Genomic DNA, 16,510 nt, shown 5'->3' on the forward strand with positions numbered 1-16,510 from the left:
ATAAAATTTTGGCAAAATTTTATATTGAAATAAAATTTAGACAAAATTTTCTATAGCAATAAAATGTTGACAAAATATTCTATAGAAGTAAAATTTTGTCAAAGTTTTCTATAGAAATAAAATTTTGACAAACTTTTCTATAGAAATAAATTTTTAACAATATATTCTATAGATACAAAACTTTGACAAAAGTTTCTATAGTATTACAATTTTGACAAAATTTTCTATAGAATTAAAATTTTGACAAAATTTTCTTTAGAAATAAAATTTTGACAAAATTTTGTATAGAAATAAAATTTTAACAAAATTTTGTATAGAAATAAAATTTTGACAAAATTGTCTATAAAAATAAAATTTTGGCAACATTTTCTATAAAAATATTGATAAAATGTTCTATAAACAATTGTTTTAACATAAATTTTTCCATAGAAATAAATTATTAACAAAATATTCTATAGATACAAAACTTTGACAAAATTTTCTATAGCATTAAAATTTTGACAAAATTTTGTATAGAAATAAAATTTTGACAAATTTTTCTATAAAAATAAAATTTTGACAAAATTGTCTATAAAAATAAAATTTTGACAAAATTTTCTATAAAAATAAAATTTTGTTAAATTTTTCTAAAAAATAAAATTTTGACAAAATGTTCTATAAAGAAAAAATTCGACAAAATTTATTTTTGAAATAAAATTTGCACAAAATTTTTTATAGAAATAAAATTTTCGCAAAATTTTCTATAGAAATAAAATTTTGGCAAAATTATCTATAGAAATAAAATTTTAACAAAATTTTCTATAGATAGAAAACTTTGACAAAAATCTCTATAGCATTAAAATTTTGACAAAATATTCTGAAGAAATAAAATTTGACAAAATTTTCTATAGCATTACAATTTTGACAAAATTTTCTATAGAATTAAAATTTTGACAAAATTTTCTTTAGAAATAAAATTTTCACAAAATTTTCTATAGAAATAAAATTTTGACAAAATTTTGTATAGAAATAAAATTTTGTAAAAATTTTCTATAAAAATAAAATTTTTACAAAATTTTCTATAAAAATAAAATTTTCTATAAAAATAAAATGTTGACAAAATGTTCTATAAAGATAAAATTTCCACAAAATTTTCTATAAAAATAAAATTTTGACATAGTTTTCTATAGAAATAAATTTTTAACAAAATTTTCAATAGAAATAAAATTTTGACAAACTTTTCTAGAGAACTAAACTATGGACGAAATTTCCTATAGAAATAAAATGTTGAAAAAATTTTCTATAAAAATAAAATTTAGACAAAATTTTCTATAAAAATAAAATTTTGATAAAATTTTCTATACAAATTAAAATTTGACAAAATTTTCTATACAAATAAAAATTTGACAAAATTTTCTATAAAGATAAAATTTCGACAAAATTTATTTTTGAAATAAAATTTGAACAACATTTTTTATAGAAATAAATTTTTCGCAAAATTTTCTATAGAAATAAAATTTTGGCAAAATTTTCTATAGAACAATTTTTCTGGCAAAATTTTCTATAGAAATAAACTTTTGACAAAATTTTTTATAGAAATAAATTTTTGATAATTTTTTTTAAAGTAATAAAATTTATTCTGATTATTAATTTTGTTCGGCTTGAGGTCATAGAAACAATCGATTATTGATTTGTTTTAATATTTATTTCCAATATTTCGGTTAGTGCCACTAACCATCTTCTGGGATTTTGTATCTACATAAATTACAAAAATTAAATTACTTTTAATGTTCACAAATCACAATATTATTTTTAGTAATAAAATTTTGACAAAATTTTCTAAAGAAATAACATTTTGACAAAGTTTTCTATAGAAATAAAATTTTAACAAAATTTTCTATAGAAATAAAATTTTTCAAAATTTTCTATAGATACAAAACTTTGACAAAAATTTCTATAGGATTGAAATTTTGACAATATTTTCTATAGAATTAAAATTTTGACAAAATTTCAAAAGAAATAAAGTTTTGACAAAATTTTCTATAGAATTAAACTATGGACGAAATTTCCTATAGAAATAAAATTTTGTATAGAAATAAAATCTTGACAAAATTTTGTATAGAAATAAAATTTTGACAAAATTTTTTATAAAAATAAAATTTTCTATAAAAATAAATTTTGACTAAATTTTTTATCAAATTTTCTATAAAAATAAAATTTTGACCAAATGTTCTATAAAGATAAAATTTCGACAAAAATGTCTATAAATTTCTATAAATAAAATTTGACAAATTTTTCTGTAGAAATAAATTTTTAACAAAATTTTCTATGGAATTAAAATTTTGACAAAATTTTCTGTAAAAGTAAAATTTTGACAAAAATTTCTATAGAACTAAAATATTGACAAAGTTTTCTATGGACATAAAATTTTGACAAAGTTTTCAATAGAAATAAAATTTTGAAAAAATTTTCAATAGAAATAAAATTTTGACAATCTTTTCTATAGAACTAAACTATGGACGAAATTTCCTATAGAAATAAATTTTTGACAAAATTTTCTATAAAAATAAAATTTTGACAAAATTTTCTTTAAAAATAAAATTTTGACAAAATTTTCTATAAAAATAAAATTTTGATAAAATTTTCTATAAAAATAAAATTTTGACAAAATTTTCTATAAAGATAAAATTTCGACAAAATTTATTTTTGAAATAAAATTTGAACAAAATTTTCTATAGAAATAAAATGTTGGCAAAATTTTCTATAGAAATAAAATTTTGGCAAAATTTTCTATAGAAATAAAATGTTGGCAAAATTTTCTATAGAAATAAACTTTTGACAAAATTTTTTATAGAAATAAACTTTTGATAATTTTTTTTAAGTAATAAAATTTTGACAAACTTTTCTAAAGAAATAACATTTTGACAAAGTTTTCTATAGAAATAAAATTTTAACAAAATTTTCTATAGAAATAAAATTTTTCAAAATTTTCTATAATAATAAAATTTCGACAATTTTCTATAGAAATAAAAGTTTAACAAAATTTTCTATGGAAACAAAATTGTGACAAAATTTTCTATGTAAATAACTTAGACATTTCTATAGAAATAAAATTTACTAAAATTATTAAAACACTATCGTTGCTACATTGAAGAAATTATTCAAGAAAAATAAAAACAAAACTAAAATATCGTACATTTGCATTCAATTATAAAATTAAAATTGGATGTCATCTGTGCGTATTACACGAGCCAAATTTTTTATGATTTATTTTCACGCATCAACAGAGGGTGTCAAAAAAAAGATATCATATTTTCATATTTTTTCCTCCATTCATGAGATACAAAAAATCAAAAGGGGGACCATAAAAAATTACTCCAAGGTGTTAAAGGGGAAGAGATAGACACTTTTTTTGTTTTACAAAAAATAAAAGAGCCTACATAACAGACTAATTAAATTGAAAGGGCCATGATGGAGGTACTGGCATTGTCTCCTCTTCAGTCTAGCGGCATCACTTCAATGCCGTGGACTGTCAAATTGACATATTGTCATTCATGTCAGCAGCGTTGCATTTAAAATTATGACAGTTTTATTTGAAGTTTTATTGTGATTTATATTAGCGAGTGTAAAGGCGAGTGAGAGTGCTTGTATTTGGTGGGCACATTTAGGCTGGGGCGATTGTCATCCAAGTGCAACGAATTTAGAATTTTTCTCAAAGCGCGGAACAGCTGAAAACAAAGTGGAACCTTGCTTCCCCATCGTACTACATTAATCAAAGGGTGGGGATGGGGTGTGGGGATGGGAAGGAAGGAACTAATTAAAAGGGCCATCGTTCGGCGGGTGTTCGCATCTCTCTCGTGGTTAATTTATTGGAGTACCCCGTTAAATACAATGACATTTTCTCCCCTTGATTGTCTCTCCTCTCTGTTGCGGCTGATTTTTTTGTTGTTTGTTTGGATCCACATAACAGATGTTTGGCGTCAATTTTATTGCTTGAAAGGATTACTTTTTTTGTCATTTCCCAAAACATAAATTGGCTTTTAAGCAGATTTTTCTTATAAGTTCCAAAATCTAGAAACTCGGCGGCGGTGGTGGTGGTATAGAAGGTGGGCATATAAATTAGACCATTAGTGTAAGTCTTTCATGGGTATTCTAAGGAGTCAGTCATTGTGACAGGGCGATTTGTTGTGAATGAAGGCAGCATCCATATTAAAGGCAAAAACAGAAATGCTCAGCTTATTTGAAATATTTCAAAAATAAGACAAATGGTTTTGTATTACGAGTGTCATCGTCAACACCCCTTTCAATTTTTTTAATACTGTTGCGTTTATGACATCTTAATGAAATTGTTAGCATTTTATTACTATATCTCTCATATTTAAAATTTTAGTATTTTTAAAAGTGCTAATTGTTGAAAATGTATGAGTCTTCGTCGTTTATTTGAATATTGTCTTCAGTTAAATCCTGTTTATTAAGGTCTATAAAAAAGAGAATTTTTTACTAAAATGTTTTCATATTTTTAGCATTTCGAAAATTAAAAAAAATATTTCATATATTTTGTATATGCTTTTTTTATTATTCTGACCTAATTTAATTTTTTATGCTCGCATTTAAATTTGTAGAGAGAATCAAAGTTTAAAAGAGTTGCCTAAATCTTTTAAAATTTGGAATAAATCGACCTTTCCAATTTTCTTTATAATTTGAAAAAAAAAAGTTTTGAAAACTTTCTGTAAATTTGAATTAGTTGATTTTCTGCAATTTTGAATCTTATACACGCAAATAAAAAACGTTTGGAAAACGTGTATAACCAAAAAAATTCGTTTGTTACAAATCTTCCAAAATTTGGAGAAAATTTGACCAAAAAACTACCAAACAAAAACATCTTATTTTACAAAATTGCATTTCTATAGAAAATTTTGTCAACATTTTATTTCTATAGAAAATTTGTCAAAATTTTATTTCTGTAGAACATCTTCGAAAAATTTTATTTCTATAAAAAAAATTTTATTTCTATAAAATATTTTCGAAAAATTTTATTTCTTTGGAAATTTTTCTCAAAAAAATGCCAAAATTTTATTCCTATTGAAATTTATGACAAAATTTTATTTCTATAAAAAGTTTTCGAAAAATGTTATTTCTTTGGAAATTTTCTCAAAACGTACCTCTTAGTTGGAGAGGAATATTTTTCAAAATCTACGCAAGCATCAAGAATTATACCAATCTACCAAAAATTAAACATCTACCATTTTTGGTAGAATTCTACCAACTATGGCAACCGTGTGTACATTCCGTTTTGATTTTTCGTGAACGTTTCCGTTTCATTGTGTTAACGTTCGTTCACAATTTTGGAACGTAATTTTTATACCCTCCACCATAGGATGGGGGTATATTAACTTTGTCATTCCGTTTGTAACACATCGAAATATTGCTGTAAGACCCCATAAAGTATGTATATTCTGGGTCGTGGTGAAATTCTGAGTCGATCTGAGCATGTCCGTCCATCCTTCCGTCCGTCTGTTGAAATCACGCTGACTTTAAGTGAAGCATATTTCATCCGATCCGGCTGAAATTTGGTACATGGTGTTTGTATACGGTCTCTAACAACCATGCAAAAATTGGTCCACATCGGTCCACAATTATATATAGCCCCCATATAAACCGATCCCCCGATTTGGCTTTCGGAGCCTCTAAGAGAAGCAAATTCCATCCGATCCGGCTGAAATTTGGTACATGGTGTTATATATGGTCTCTAATAACTATGCAAAAATTGGTCCACTTCGGTCAATAATTATATATAGCACCCATATAAACCGATCCCCAGATTTGACCTCAGGTGCCTTTTGGAAAAGCAAAATTCATCCGATCTGGTTGAAATTTGGTACGTGATGGTAGTGTATGATATTTAACAACCATGCCAAAATTGGTCCACATAGGTCCATAATTATATATAGCCCCCATATAAACCGATCCCCCGATTTGGCTTTCGGAGTCTCTAAGAGAAGCAAATTTCATCCGATCCGGCTGAAATTTGATACATAGTGTTAGTATATGGTCTTTAACAACCGTGCAAAAATTGGTCCACATCGGTCCATAATTATATATAGCCCCCATATAAACCGATCCCCATATTTGGCTTGCGGAGCCTCTAAGAGAAGAAAATTTCATCCGATCCGGCTGAAATTTGGTACATGGTGTTTGTTTATGGTCTCTAATAACAATGCAAAAATTGGTCCACATCGGTCAATAATTATATATAGTACCCATATAAACCGATCCCCAGATGTGGCTTGCGGAGCCTTTAAGAGAAGCAAATGTCATCCGATCAGCTTGAAATTTGGTACATGATGTTAGTATATGGTCTCTATTAACTGTACAAAAATTGGTCCACATCGGTCAATAATTATATATAGTACCCATATAAACCGATCCCCAGATTTGACCTCCGGTGCCTTTTGGAGAAGCAATATTCATCCGATCTGGTTAAAATTTGGTACGTGATGGTAGTATATGATATCTAACAGCCATGCCAAAAGCGGTCCATATCAGTCCATAATTATATATAGCCCCCATATAAACCGATCCAGAGATTTGGTTTTGGAGCCTCTTGGAGGAGCAAATTTCATCCGAGTCAGTTGAAATTTGGTACGTGTGGTAGTATATGATATTTAACAGCCATGCCAAAAGTGGTCCATATCAGTCCATAATTATATATACTCCTCATATAAACCGATCCCGAGATTTGGTTTTGGAGCCTCTTGGAGGAGCAAATTTCATCCGAGTCAGTTGAAATTTGGTATATTGTGCTAGTATATGGCCGTTAACAACCATGCCTAACTAGGTCCATATCGGTCTATAGTTATATATAGCCCTCAGATAAATCGATCCCAATCACACATAAATTGGTCCATATCAAGTTCATAATTGTAGCCCCCATATATATAGCCCTCAGATAAATCGATCCCAATCACACATAAATTGGTCCATATCAAATTCATAATTGTAGCCCCCATATAAGCGATCTCCATATTTCTATTCAATTCTAGCTCTCCACGTACCGATTCGTAATTATTTGTAGACTTACCTATACATAACTTTTTTGTCTGAAATTTGGTACATGGTGTTTGTATATGGTATCTAACAACCATGCAAAAATTGGTCCACATCGGTCCGTAATTATATATAGCCCGATCCCCCGATTGGCTTTCGGAGCCACGTATGGACTAACTCACAATTTAGAAAACGATGTTAAGAAGTGTTAAGATACCTTGCCATCGGTAAGTATTACCACAACGCAAGTAATTCGATTGTGGTTGACAGTCTTTCGCAGAAGTTTCTACACAATCCATGTTGGAGGGTACATAAGATTCGGCCTGGCCGAACTTACGGCCGTATATACTTGTTTCTATTAGTGTATATACAATTGGTACATTTTTGATATTCCCAAAAGATGTTAAAATCCTTGAATCAAAGTCAATGTTTTAAGTCCTGATGCTATATGTTTTATGCCCTTTGAAATATAATTTCAACATAGAACTATCACGTAATTCTGAACTAAAAAAATTGAACATCAACGACAGTCATTACAATTATTAATGAGATTGTTTCGCCACACACAAACAATATTTATGGTGTCATTACAACCATGTTCCCCATCCCATGCAGAACAAGTGGTAGGTTCAGTATACCAGTACAATATATGATCAAATCAAAACTGATCAACAGATATGAATATAGGGATAGACCTACAATTTGTTGTTTATTATTTCCCAGAATGAATGCGTCCCTCATCAGGTAACATTTAAAGTAACCAAATATTGTCAACATGTCGATAATTCCTCTGAATGGCTGGCCAAATTACTTGGTAAGAATGGAAATTAACATAAAATTCTTGGTCAAAAGGGGAACAGATGATGAACGAAGGGTTTCCCTTTTCACAGAGGGGGGAGGAGGGGTCAATAGATCGATCGTTCATAATTCAAAATCTAAGAGAAATAAAAGTATCCAATAACCACTGCTATGTACTTCAAGCAACTACCTACCTACCTACCTGTGCGTGAGCCCATAGGCATATTTATGACCTTCAGAACATGGAGACACAATGTAACGAAGTGATGTCCATCTTAAATCTTTCCCAAGTGTTTAAAAGTAAAGATCATATCAATTTGGTTGTGTTTTTGGTAAGGAAATATCTTCTCACAAACTGATTTTAAAAATTAGACTTTACATGTTTTTTTTGAATAATTTTTGTATGTTTGAATAATTTTTGTATGTTTTTCTGATTTTTATTTTGTTGATTTTTTTTTATTAATTTACCTCGTGTGTGGGGATCTGGAAAAATTCACAGAACGACATATTTTTTTCCACTGAAATAAGACATTTGTGGAATGCATCTTTTGGGGAATTGTAAAATTGTTTCATAGAACATGGCTAGAAAAGAGGGACCGAGAATTAGTCATATCGATTAGCTTAACTTCATCTCAAGCATCTCAAAAGCGTTGGGAATGTGATGTAGAAAAACACGATCTTTTTTAATTATGAGCTGAATTGGTCCTAACAGAAATAGCCGCCACCAATAGTTGGAATTAAATATTTATGTTTAAAATTTGTGGAATGTCAATGGTCATGTTTTTTTTTTGTTTTTTGAAAATTAATTCTTTCACAAAGGGTTAAGATGTACATTTTTTACATTTCCTTCTTGCTGTACAATTTTTGTGTGAAGAAAAGTAAAATAAGAAAAATATTTTTATCGTCATGACCAGGGCTGTGGAGCCGGAGTCTTGGAGTCGGAGTCTGAAGATTTTGCTGGAGTCGGAGTCGTAAAAATTTTGCTCGACTCCGACTCCGGTTAAACCAAATTTTTTAAAACACTTCACATTTTTGTAACTAAGCAAGTTTTTACGCAAATTAGTTTCCATTGCGTTATTCATTCGACCAATGTACAGCATGATTGTAAATGAAAATCAACTTCCAATTACGGCTATCTTTTGATGTTTCCTAGAATATTAGACTAGCAGATGGGCTGGATCGATCCATTTTAATACCCGAAATTATTTTTTTTTATTTTTATTTATTTAAGGCCATATACATATGTGGAATATTGACAGAAAATTTTTTCAAAGTTGTTTTTTATAGAAAATTTTGTCAAAATGTTATTTCTATCAAAAGTTTTGTCAAAATTTTATTTCTATAAAAAATTTATTCAAAATTTTATTACTATAGAAATATTTTTTTCTATAGAAAATTTAGTCAAAATTTTATTTCTATAGAAAATTGAGTCAAAATTTTATTTCTATAGAAAATTTTGCAAAATTGTGTAACAATTTTTTTTTTAATTTTATTTCTATTGATATTTTATTTCTATAAAAATTTAAGTCAAAATTTTATTTCTATAGAAAATTTTGTCAAAATTTTATAGTAATAAATTTTTTATTAGAAAATTTTGTCAAAATTTAATTTCTATAGAAAATTTAGTCAAAATTTTGTTTCTGTAGAATATTTTGCAGAATTTTATTTACTACACAAAAATTTTTCTAAAATTGTATTTTTATTGATACTTTTTTTCAAAATTTTATTTCTATAAGAAAAAATTGTCAAATTTTATTTCTATAGCAAATTTTCTCCAAAATTTTTTTCTTACTATGCTCACTGCTATAAAAAATGTATTCGAAATTTTATTACTATAGAAATATTTTCTTCTATATAAAATGTAGTCAAAATTTTATTTCTATGGAAAATTTAGTCAAAATTTTGTTTCTTTAGAATATGTTATTTTGCAAAATTTTATTTCTATAGAAAATTTTGCAAAATTTTGTTTGCTACACATTTTTTTTAAATTGTATTTCTATTGATAACTTTTTCAAACTTTTATTTCTATAAAAAATTTTGACAAATTTTATTTCTAAAAAAATTTGCCAAAATTTAGTCAACACTAAGTGCCCTGTTAAATCTAAAAAAAACTCAAGATCCCCTGGGTCCGACAACAACCCACCTGAACTACTACGATATAGTAGGGATCCGATTGCAGAAGGTCTGATACCAATAATCACAAATGTCTTGGATGAAGAAACCATGGATAATGGATTGCTGGAAGGATGGCGTAATTGTACACGCAAAACAATAATTCTTTCCTCCCAAACGAAATTTTGTACAAACAAAGTTCGTTTCCCATTTGCTTCGTTGACAGGAAGTGTATTTGGAAGAAAATTATATAAATTTTTTGATAAACGTTTATTCTTCTCCAGGATGTAAAAACAATTTCATAAATACTAACTCAAAAAAAACATTTGCATGCCAAGGGTGGGTTCGATCCCTGCTGCGACCAAAGTTTTTTTTTTTTTTAAATATTCCATATATGGTCGGAAGATTCCGAAAAAATGTTCAACATTACATTCTACTATATTAAATTTTTACTATGAACTGTAAAATGTGTCTTATTAAAATCTAACGTCAGAAATGGACAGTGTTTGATATAAACGAAGTGGACTGTGTTGTTGGTTCAAAAATAACATTTTTATCGAAAATATAAAAATTCTGTAATAAACGAATTTTTTTGGCGATAAAAGTGTATACTTTTCGAAGCAATTCAAAAAAACTCTAACAAAAGAAAAACGTTTTCGGTACACGTTTTCCAAACGTTTTTTTTCTTTGCGTGTAATTATTCCACAAAATTGATCTCAGGCTGTGAATGAGTTGGAAGGGTGTAATGCTGTTGAATGCAGTCAATAAACTACTGTCAAGATATTACATAAGGGCCTATTTCTAGCGGTAAAAACCATATTTAGGAGCAAAAGCAAGGCTCAGTTGTGGAAAATCGTGTGCATATAAATACGGTGATAATTACTATCGAGCAGTCCATTGAATACAACTGCAATGCGTACCTTCTTTTTTACTTTGAGCGCCCGTTCGACACTGTAGCGCATCTAGCTCTAAGTATCAAAGGCATACTGCCGAAAAGTATTCAACTTAATACGGGAACTGTTTAGAGGTGCAAAATGCAAAGTACAAAAAAGAAGAGTGCGAAGAATTTTAAACAGAAATAGGCGTCAAACAGGACTGCGTCCTATCAACCACCTTAGTCCTCCTACTCCTGAATTGTGTGATGCTGTTGAAAAATATCGAATCACTGTATGGCATATGTTGGAATATGAGAGGATTTCTATTCGATATCGATTATGAGGATGATGTTTGCCTCTTTGCCCAACGTTTTCAAGATATTGAGAAGATAGTCCATGTCCTATCGAATAATACCATGGGTGTTGGTCTGAAGATCAATGTAGCAAAAAGCAAATTAGTGGAAATTGGAAGTATCATTGACTCATTATTAACACTCGCCGGCCAGATAAGATTTTTAAGTTTTTTCATACCTGACCACAATTTCTTTCGTTGCTAACAGTATGACGTGCAAATAACATATTGACAAATGCAAAACTGAGAATTTTCGCGTTAAAGCGTTAAATCTCACAAAAAGTTTCAATCAATTCACAACAAATACCCAGAATCTTCTGGCCAAATTAAGTTACAAACGACCAACTACACGCTCACAAAAAATCGCTTCTGTAACATATACTCCCAAACATATTTTGCTTCAAGCATATATATTTTTGGGTATTGCCCAAACATTTATATGTTTGATCTCTTCCAATATATAATATGTTTGAAAGCATATTGGTCTAAACAATATATGTTTGGGTAGTCTAAGTTCCAAACATTTTGTATTTTTGCATCCAAATTCAATAATGTTGTCTTCCAAAAAACAATATGTTATTATGTGAACATATAATATGTTTGGAAGCATTTTGCACCCAAAAATATTATATGCTTAAAAAAATTCTCCCAAACAATATTGTGCTCAAAATTTTATTTATTTATTTATATATTTACAATCATAATGAATTATGAAAATAAACAGGTAATATAGGTGCTAACAACATAGGTTTTCGACCTGAATGCTCAAAATTTTGTTTCTGCCCAATTGTATATTCCCCCACATCTTTCTCACTTCCACGAGATTTTTTAGTTCTTAGCACCTTTTTCTGTAATACAAACATTGTGGAAGAAATTATTCAATTGTATGATTTTTTTTATTTTAATTTTACTTTTTGCCGGACGGGGATTCGAACAGCGGACCACACAGTTTGTAAGGATCAAAGAAGTAGCTGATCAATTGCCCAAGGAAAAATAAAATGTTAATTTTGTAATAACAAGCAATAACCACCAACTTAATTCAATATCGCTCCCTATTAAATAGCGCTCCAAGCTACTAAACACATATATGTTTATAGGCTATTTCTAAATTAATATATGTTTGCATCGAAGCATATTATATTTACAAACATTTTATGTCCCAAACATAATATGTTCTAACATATTAACATATATGTCCCAAACATGTTATGCTAGTTTATGAACAGTATATGCTTGCACTCAAAAATATTGTGTTTAAAAATTTGTGTTCCAAACATATAATGTTTATAGCCAAACATATGAAAAACAGTCTTTTTCATCCGTGTACTAGCCGCGGCCAACCGTCGAATTTTAAATCTCACACGCAGAGAAGGAATATGATCACCTCAAACATGTTTCAAAAGCAAAATGTTATTTTTGTATGGTGACCATGTAACATGTTTGCCACTAAAATGTTATTTTCTCGTCAAATATAACCTGCTTGCCGAAATCAGATACATTATTTCCGAGAAAATAACATGGTTGCGAAAACCATGTTACATGGTCACCTCCCAAAAATAAAATTTTGCTCTTAAAACATGTTTGAGGTGATCATATTCCTTGTCTGGGTGCAGCACAAATTTTTAAATTTATTTTCAAATGAAAACTTATATAATCGAGATTGGTATTCTACACCCAGAGAAGGAATATGACCACTTAAAACTTGTTTCAAGAGCAAAATGTTATGTTTGTATGGTGACCATGTAACATGTTTGTCACAAAAATGTTGTTTTCTCGCCAAACATAACCTGCTTGCCGAAATCACGATACATAATTTCCGAGAAAATAACATGGTTGCGAAAGCCATGTCACATGGTCACCACCCAAAAATAACATTTTGGTCTTAAAACATGTTTGAGGTGATCATATTCCTTCTCTGGGTGTAATATTAAGTGCATAAAACCAAGATTTAAAGTTAGATATCCTAATTTTGAAGAAGTCGGATCTGTGGCTTGTGATAATTATCTCATATCATTAAATGATGGTGAAAATCTTTGAACCCAAGTAAACATTGGGGTGTATTGCGCTGCTTACAGGATATACCTGCAAGAGCCAGCTTTTCGGTTATTCAAATAACCGGAAACGTTGAAGACAAATGTGAGATCCTTTAGACATCAAAATAACTTTTAACTTCCGACAATGTCCTAGTCCAAGTTATGTCAATTTCAGATATGTATGTATGTCAGTTTAGAGTTAAAAAACAGGGAATCTACCTACGGCAAAATTTCAATCTAAAGCTTAGCATAATATCATAACATTCGAAATAAATGACAAAACATTTCGCATTACCAATAGCAGACAATTACTTGGGGCGATTTAACTTTTCCACTGAAATCCTAAATAAAAATCCAAACAATAAAAGCCTTCAAAATATGTGGTGACACATAAACCAAAGCTTCTTTGCAAATGCATTGTGTTCGGAATATTTTTCTACGGCTTTTGTCCTTTTTCGAACAGGAAGTTGAGGGAGGACAAACAAATCACATCGAAATTCTCTGGCTCATTCGATTACGAATAGAGGTGGAGGGGTGAGTTTTGTTTTTTAATTTACTTCCTTCCTCCCTGGCCCTTCCCAAGGCAACTCAAAAAATTTGTTGAACATAATTTGTCAAATGCTTTTCAATGCTCGCTAATCGTAAAGCCCTTGTCCAGCTGCCTGTTAATCAGCATAAATTTTGACTCAGCATCTTTCATTGTAGATGGTTGGCAACAACCCCCAGCGAATGTTAGAGACCTGGTGTAGGAAACGTGCCATATCTTGGTGTGTAACTAACACCAGTCACTGGTTGCAACTTGGAAGGCGGTGATGTTGGTTGCCCCCCAATCGTTTTTGTTTTTGGTCACGTGTAGCCATATTTAATGTTATGTGATCTCTGAAGCACACGTTCGGTTTGGGTTACTTCTACTGTTTTTTTGTCGACGTTCTTTCGGAAAATGTTCTTGAAGCTCCATTGCTTTTGCCTTTTGTGTGGATTGGATTGTGTTAGTCATGCCCTCCCACCCATGGGTTTGAGAGAAGGCCATTTGTTTTGGAGTATTTCACCTGATGTTTCCCATTGTAACACTGGTTGCTCTTTTGCTTTGCTAAAAGTCCCATCATCTTTGGGAACCAGAACACTTGCCCAGCACAATGGGAGAAATTTAGGAAAAATGTAGATGACAAAAACCAATATCTTTTGAACCATTTACTCTGGAGCCTTGACAGTTGGTATGAACCCAGCAAAAACTTGTTCACCACTAGTTGCTCCTCCAGAATTACCGGTAATCAAAAAAAAAAAAAATACTATCGGCAGCATAATAACTTATCTGTGTAGACCAAATGTCATTCCGTCTATCAATACCACACACAGAAAACAGATAGGTTGAAAATCGATTATTGTAACGAAAATTCTACATTTACAATCACATCACAGTTGTGTCATTCATTTTACTTTACAATCGTTATTTCGTTCCTTCTACCATTTGTTGTTTGTAATACAAGACAATTAGTTGTCTAAACTAAATGCCTCTCTTTTGAAAAAATTTGATCGAATTCGATATGCACAACCAACCTTATAAATCCTTTGTAACTGTCATTTAGTAGTCAGCACTTTCGCTTGGTACTCACAGCCGAATTCCTTTGAATATATTTTTGAAATGTCAATAAAAATTATTACCATCAAATTTGAAGGATAGTGTGTTTTTTAATATCAAATAACTACAACTGAAAACGGAATATTTCTTATTCGTTTCGAAGTTTCTCATCCGTGGACAGCCTATAAAATATTGTCGTGAACAACTCGCGCCGTGCGAAACTGGCCTTAATACACTATATTCGCTGTGAAACGAAAATAATACACAGCAATATTGGCAAAAACAAATAGCATCAGGATACTCAATGCTACGGGTCGCATCCTCAATATGGAATAATTTCATTGGCGGCTCTGAAAAAAATCCATCTCTATATATGAAACCCCAAGAAAGTGACCATCGGGGATAGGTTCGTATGTCGTTTTTAAAACTCCACACTAATTTCTTTACTTAATTTATTGTGTATTTTAGACATGCTATAGACAGTTCGGACACCATCTATAAATACTAATATGCGAAGAGTACCAAAGATTTAGCTCCATTATCTGTCGATTCCCCAACCTATTCATGCTGTAGGGTATACTTTTAAGGGTGAACATTTTTTATAATGTATTAATATATTTTATTTAAGTATATGTACCTTCCTATCATCTAAAAAATATAAATAAAATTCAGTATTTTGTGGGATTTTGTTATTCAATTCGGTCATGTTGGGAGATACAACTAAATGAAGAAGGGAGCAACGACCAATTTCATCGTCTAACACAACCAACTCCATATATAGTATTAGTTGGGTTTTCCATCATTCGATTGAGTCGACCGAATTTGTTGGGTGTCACAACTGCCAACTGGTAGTTGCTACAACTGCCAAAAGGAGGTTGGCAATAAATTCGATTGTCACAACCAATCTGTATTCTCTGTGCAGTAATCAAAATTTTAAAAATATTGGGTGACCATTCACAATAAATAGGGGTATGGCTGAATACGAAACACATCATATCATGAGGTCCGGGATCGAATCCAGCAGAGATCACCAATTTTTACAATATATTTTTTATTCTTATTAAATATCTTCTAAATTGATTTTTTAGCGTTTTTTCTTGAATTTTTATTGAGAACCTCTACAGCGATTGTGGGCATCGTTAATGGTGGCGAAAAATATTGCAAAATCGCATTTCAGAAAAAAATACAATATATAATCTGACATTTCATTTTTATTTTATCAAAGTACAGGTCTTGTATCGTTACGAAATTGACACGAATCACTTTCCAGCAAGATAATGTACAAAATCAGTATATGCGGATATTTCAAAATCGACCCATATTCAGCTTACTTATGTGTGGAGCCAAAATAACACTTAAGAGGTCAAATCTGGAACTCAGACTATATAAGGTATATACGAAAACATGAACCGATACACACCATATTCGGCGTACCTATGCGTAAACCCAAAATATCTCCAGATTTTGAATTTCAGGTAAATCGGATAAAAATTGCGATGTCTATGTTAGAAGTCTAAGAAGTCAAATCAGGAGATCGGGCTATATTGGGGGTAATACCAAAACATGGACCGATACACACCATTTTCGACACACCAATTTGTGATACTAAAATACCTCTAGATTTCCAATTTCAAGCAAATCGGATAAAAGTTCGGATGTTTAGCCGCTCAATAAGTCAAATCGGGATATAGGGCTATACAGGGGTTAAGCTAAACCTTGGACCGATACACACCAT

The 16,510-nt window shown here is 30.0% G+C and overlaps 1 long non-coding RNA gene across 1 annotated transcript; it reads left to right on the forward strand.

Annotated features, from left to right (window-relative positions):
- Window positions 1-14,810: 14,810 nt before the first annotated feature.
- Window positions 14,811-15,449, forward strand: LOC142231932 (uncharacterized). The gene is made up of 2 exons (XR_012720965.1): window positions 14,811-15,181; window positions 15,244-15,449. It is a non-coding gene; the product is annotated as an uncharacterized LOC142231932 (long non-coding RNA).
- Window positions 15,450-16,510: the final 1,061 nt, after the last annotated feature.

This window comes from Haematobia irritans, chromosome 3 (assembly GCF_050003625.1).
Source record: "Haematobia irritans isolate KBUSLIRL chromosome 3, ASM5000362v1, whole genome shotgun sequence".
Lineage (NCBI taxonomy): Eukaryota > Metazoa > Arthropoda > Insecta > Diptera > Muscidae > Haematobia > Haematobia irritans.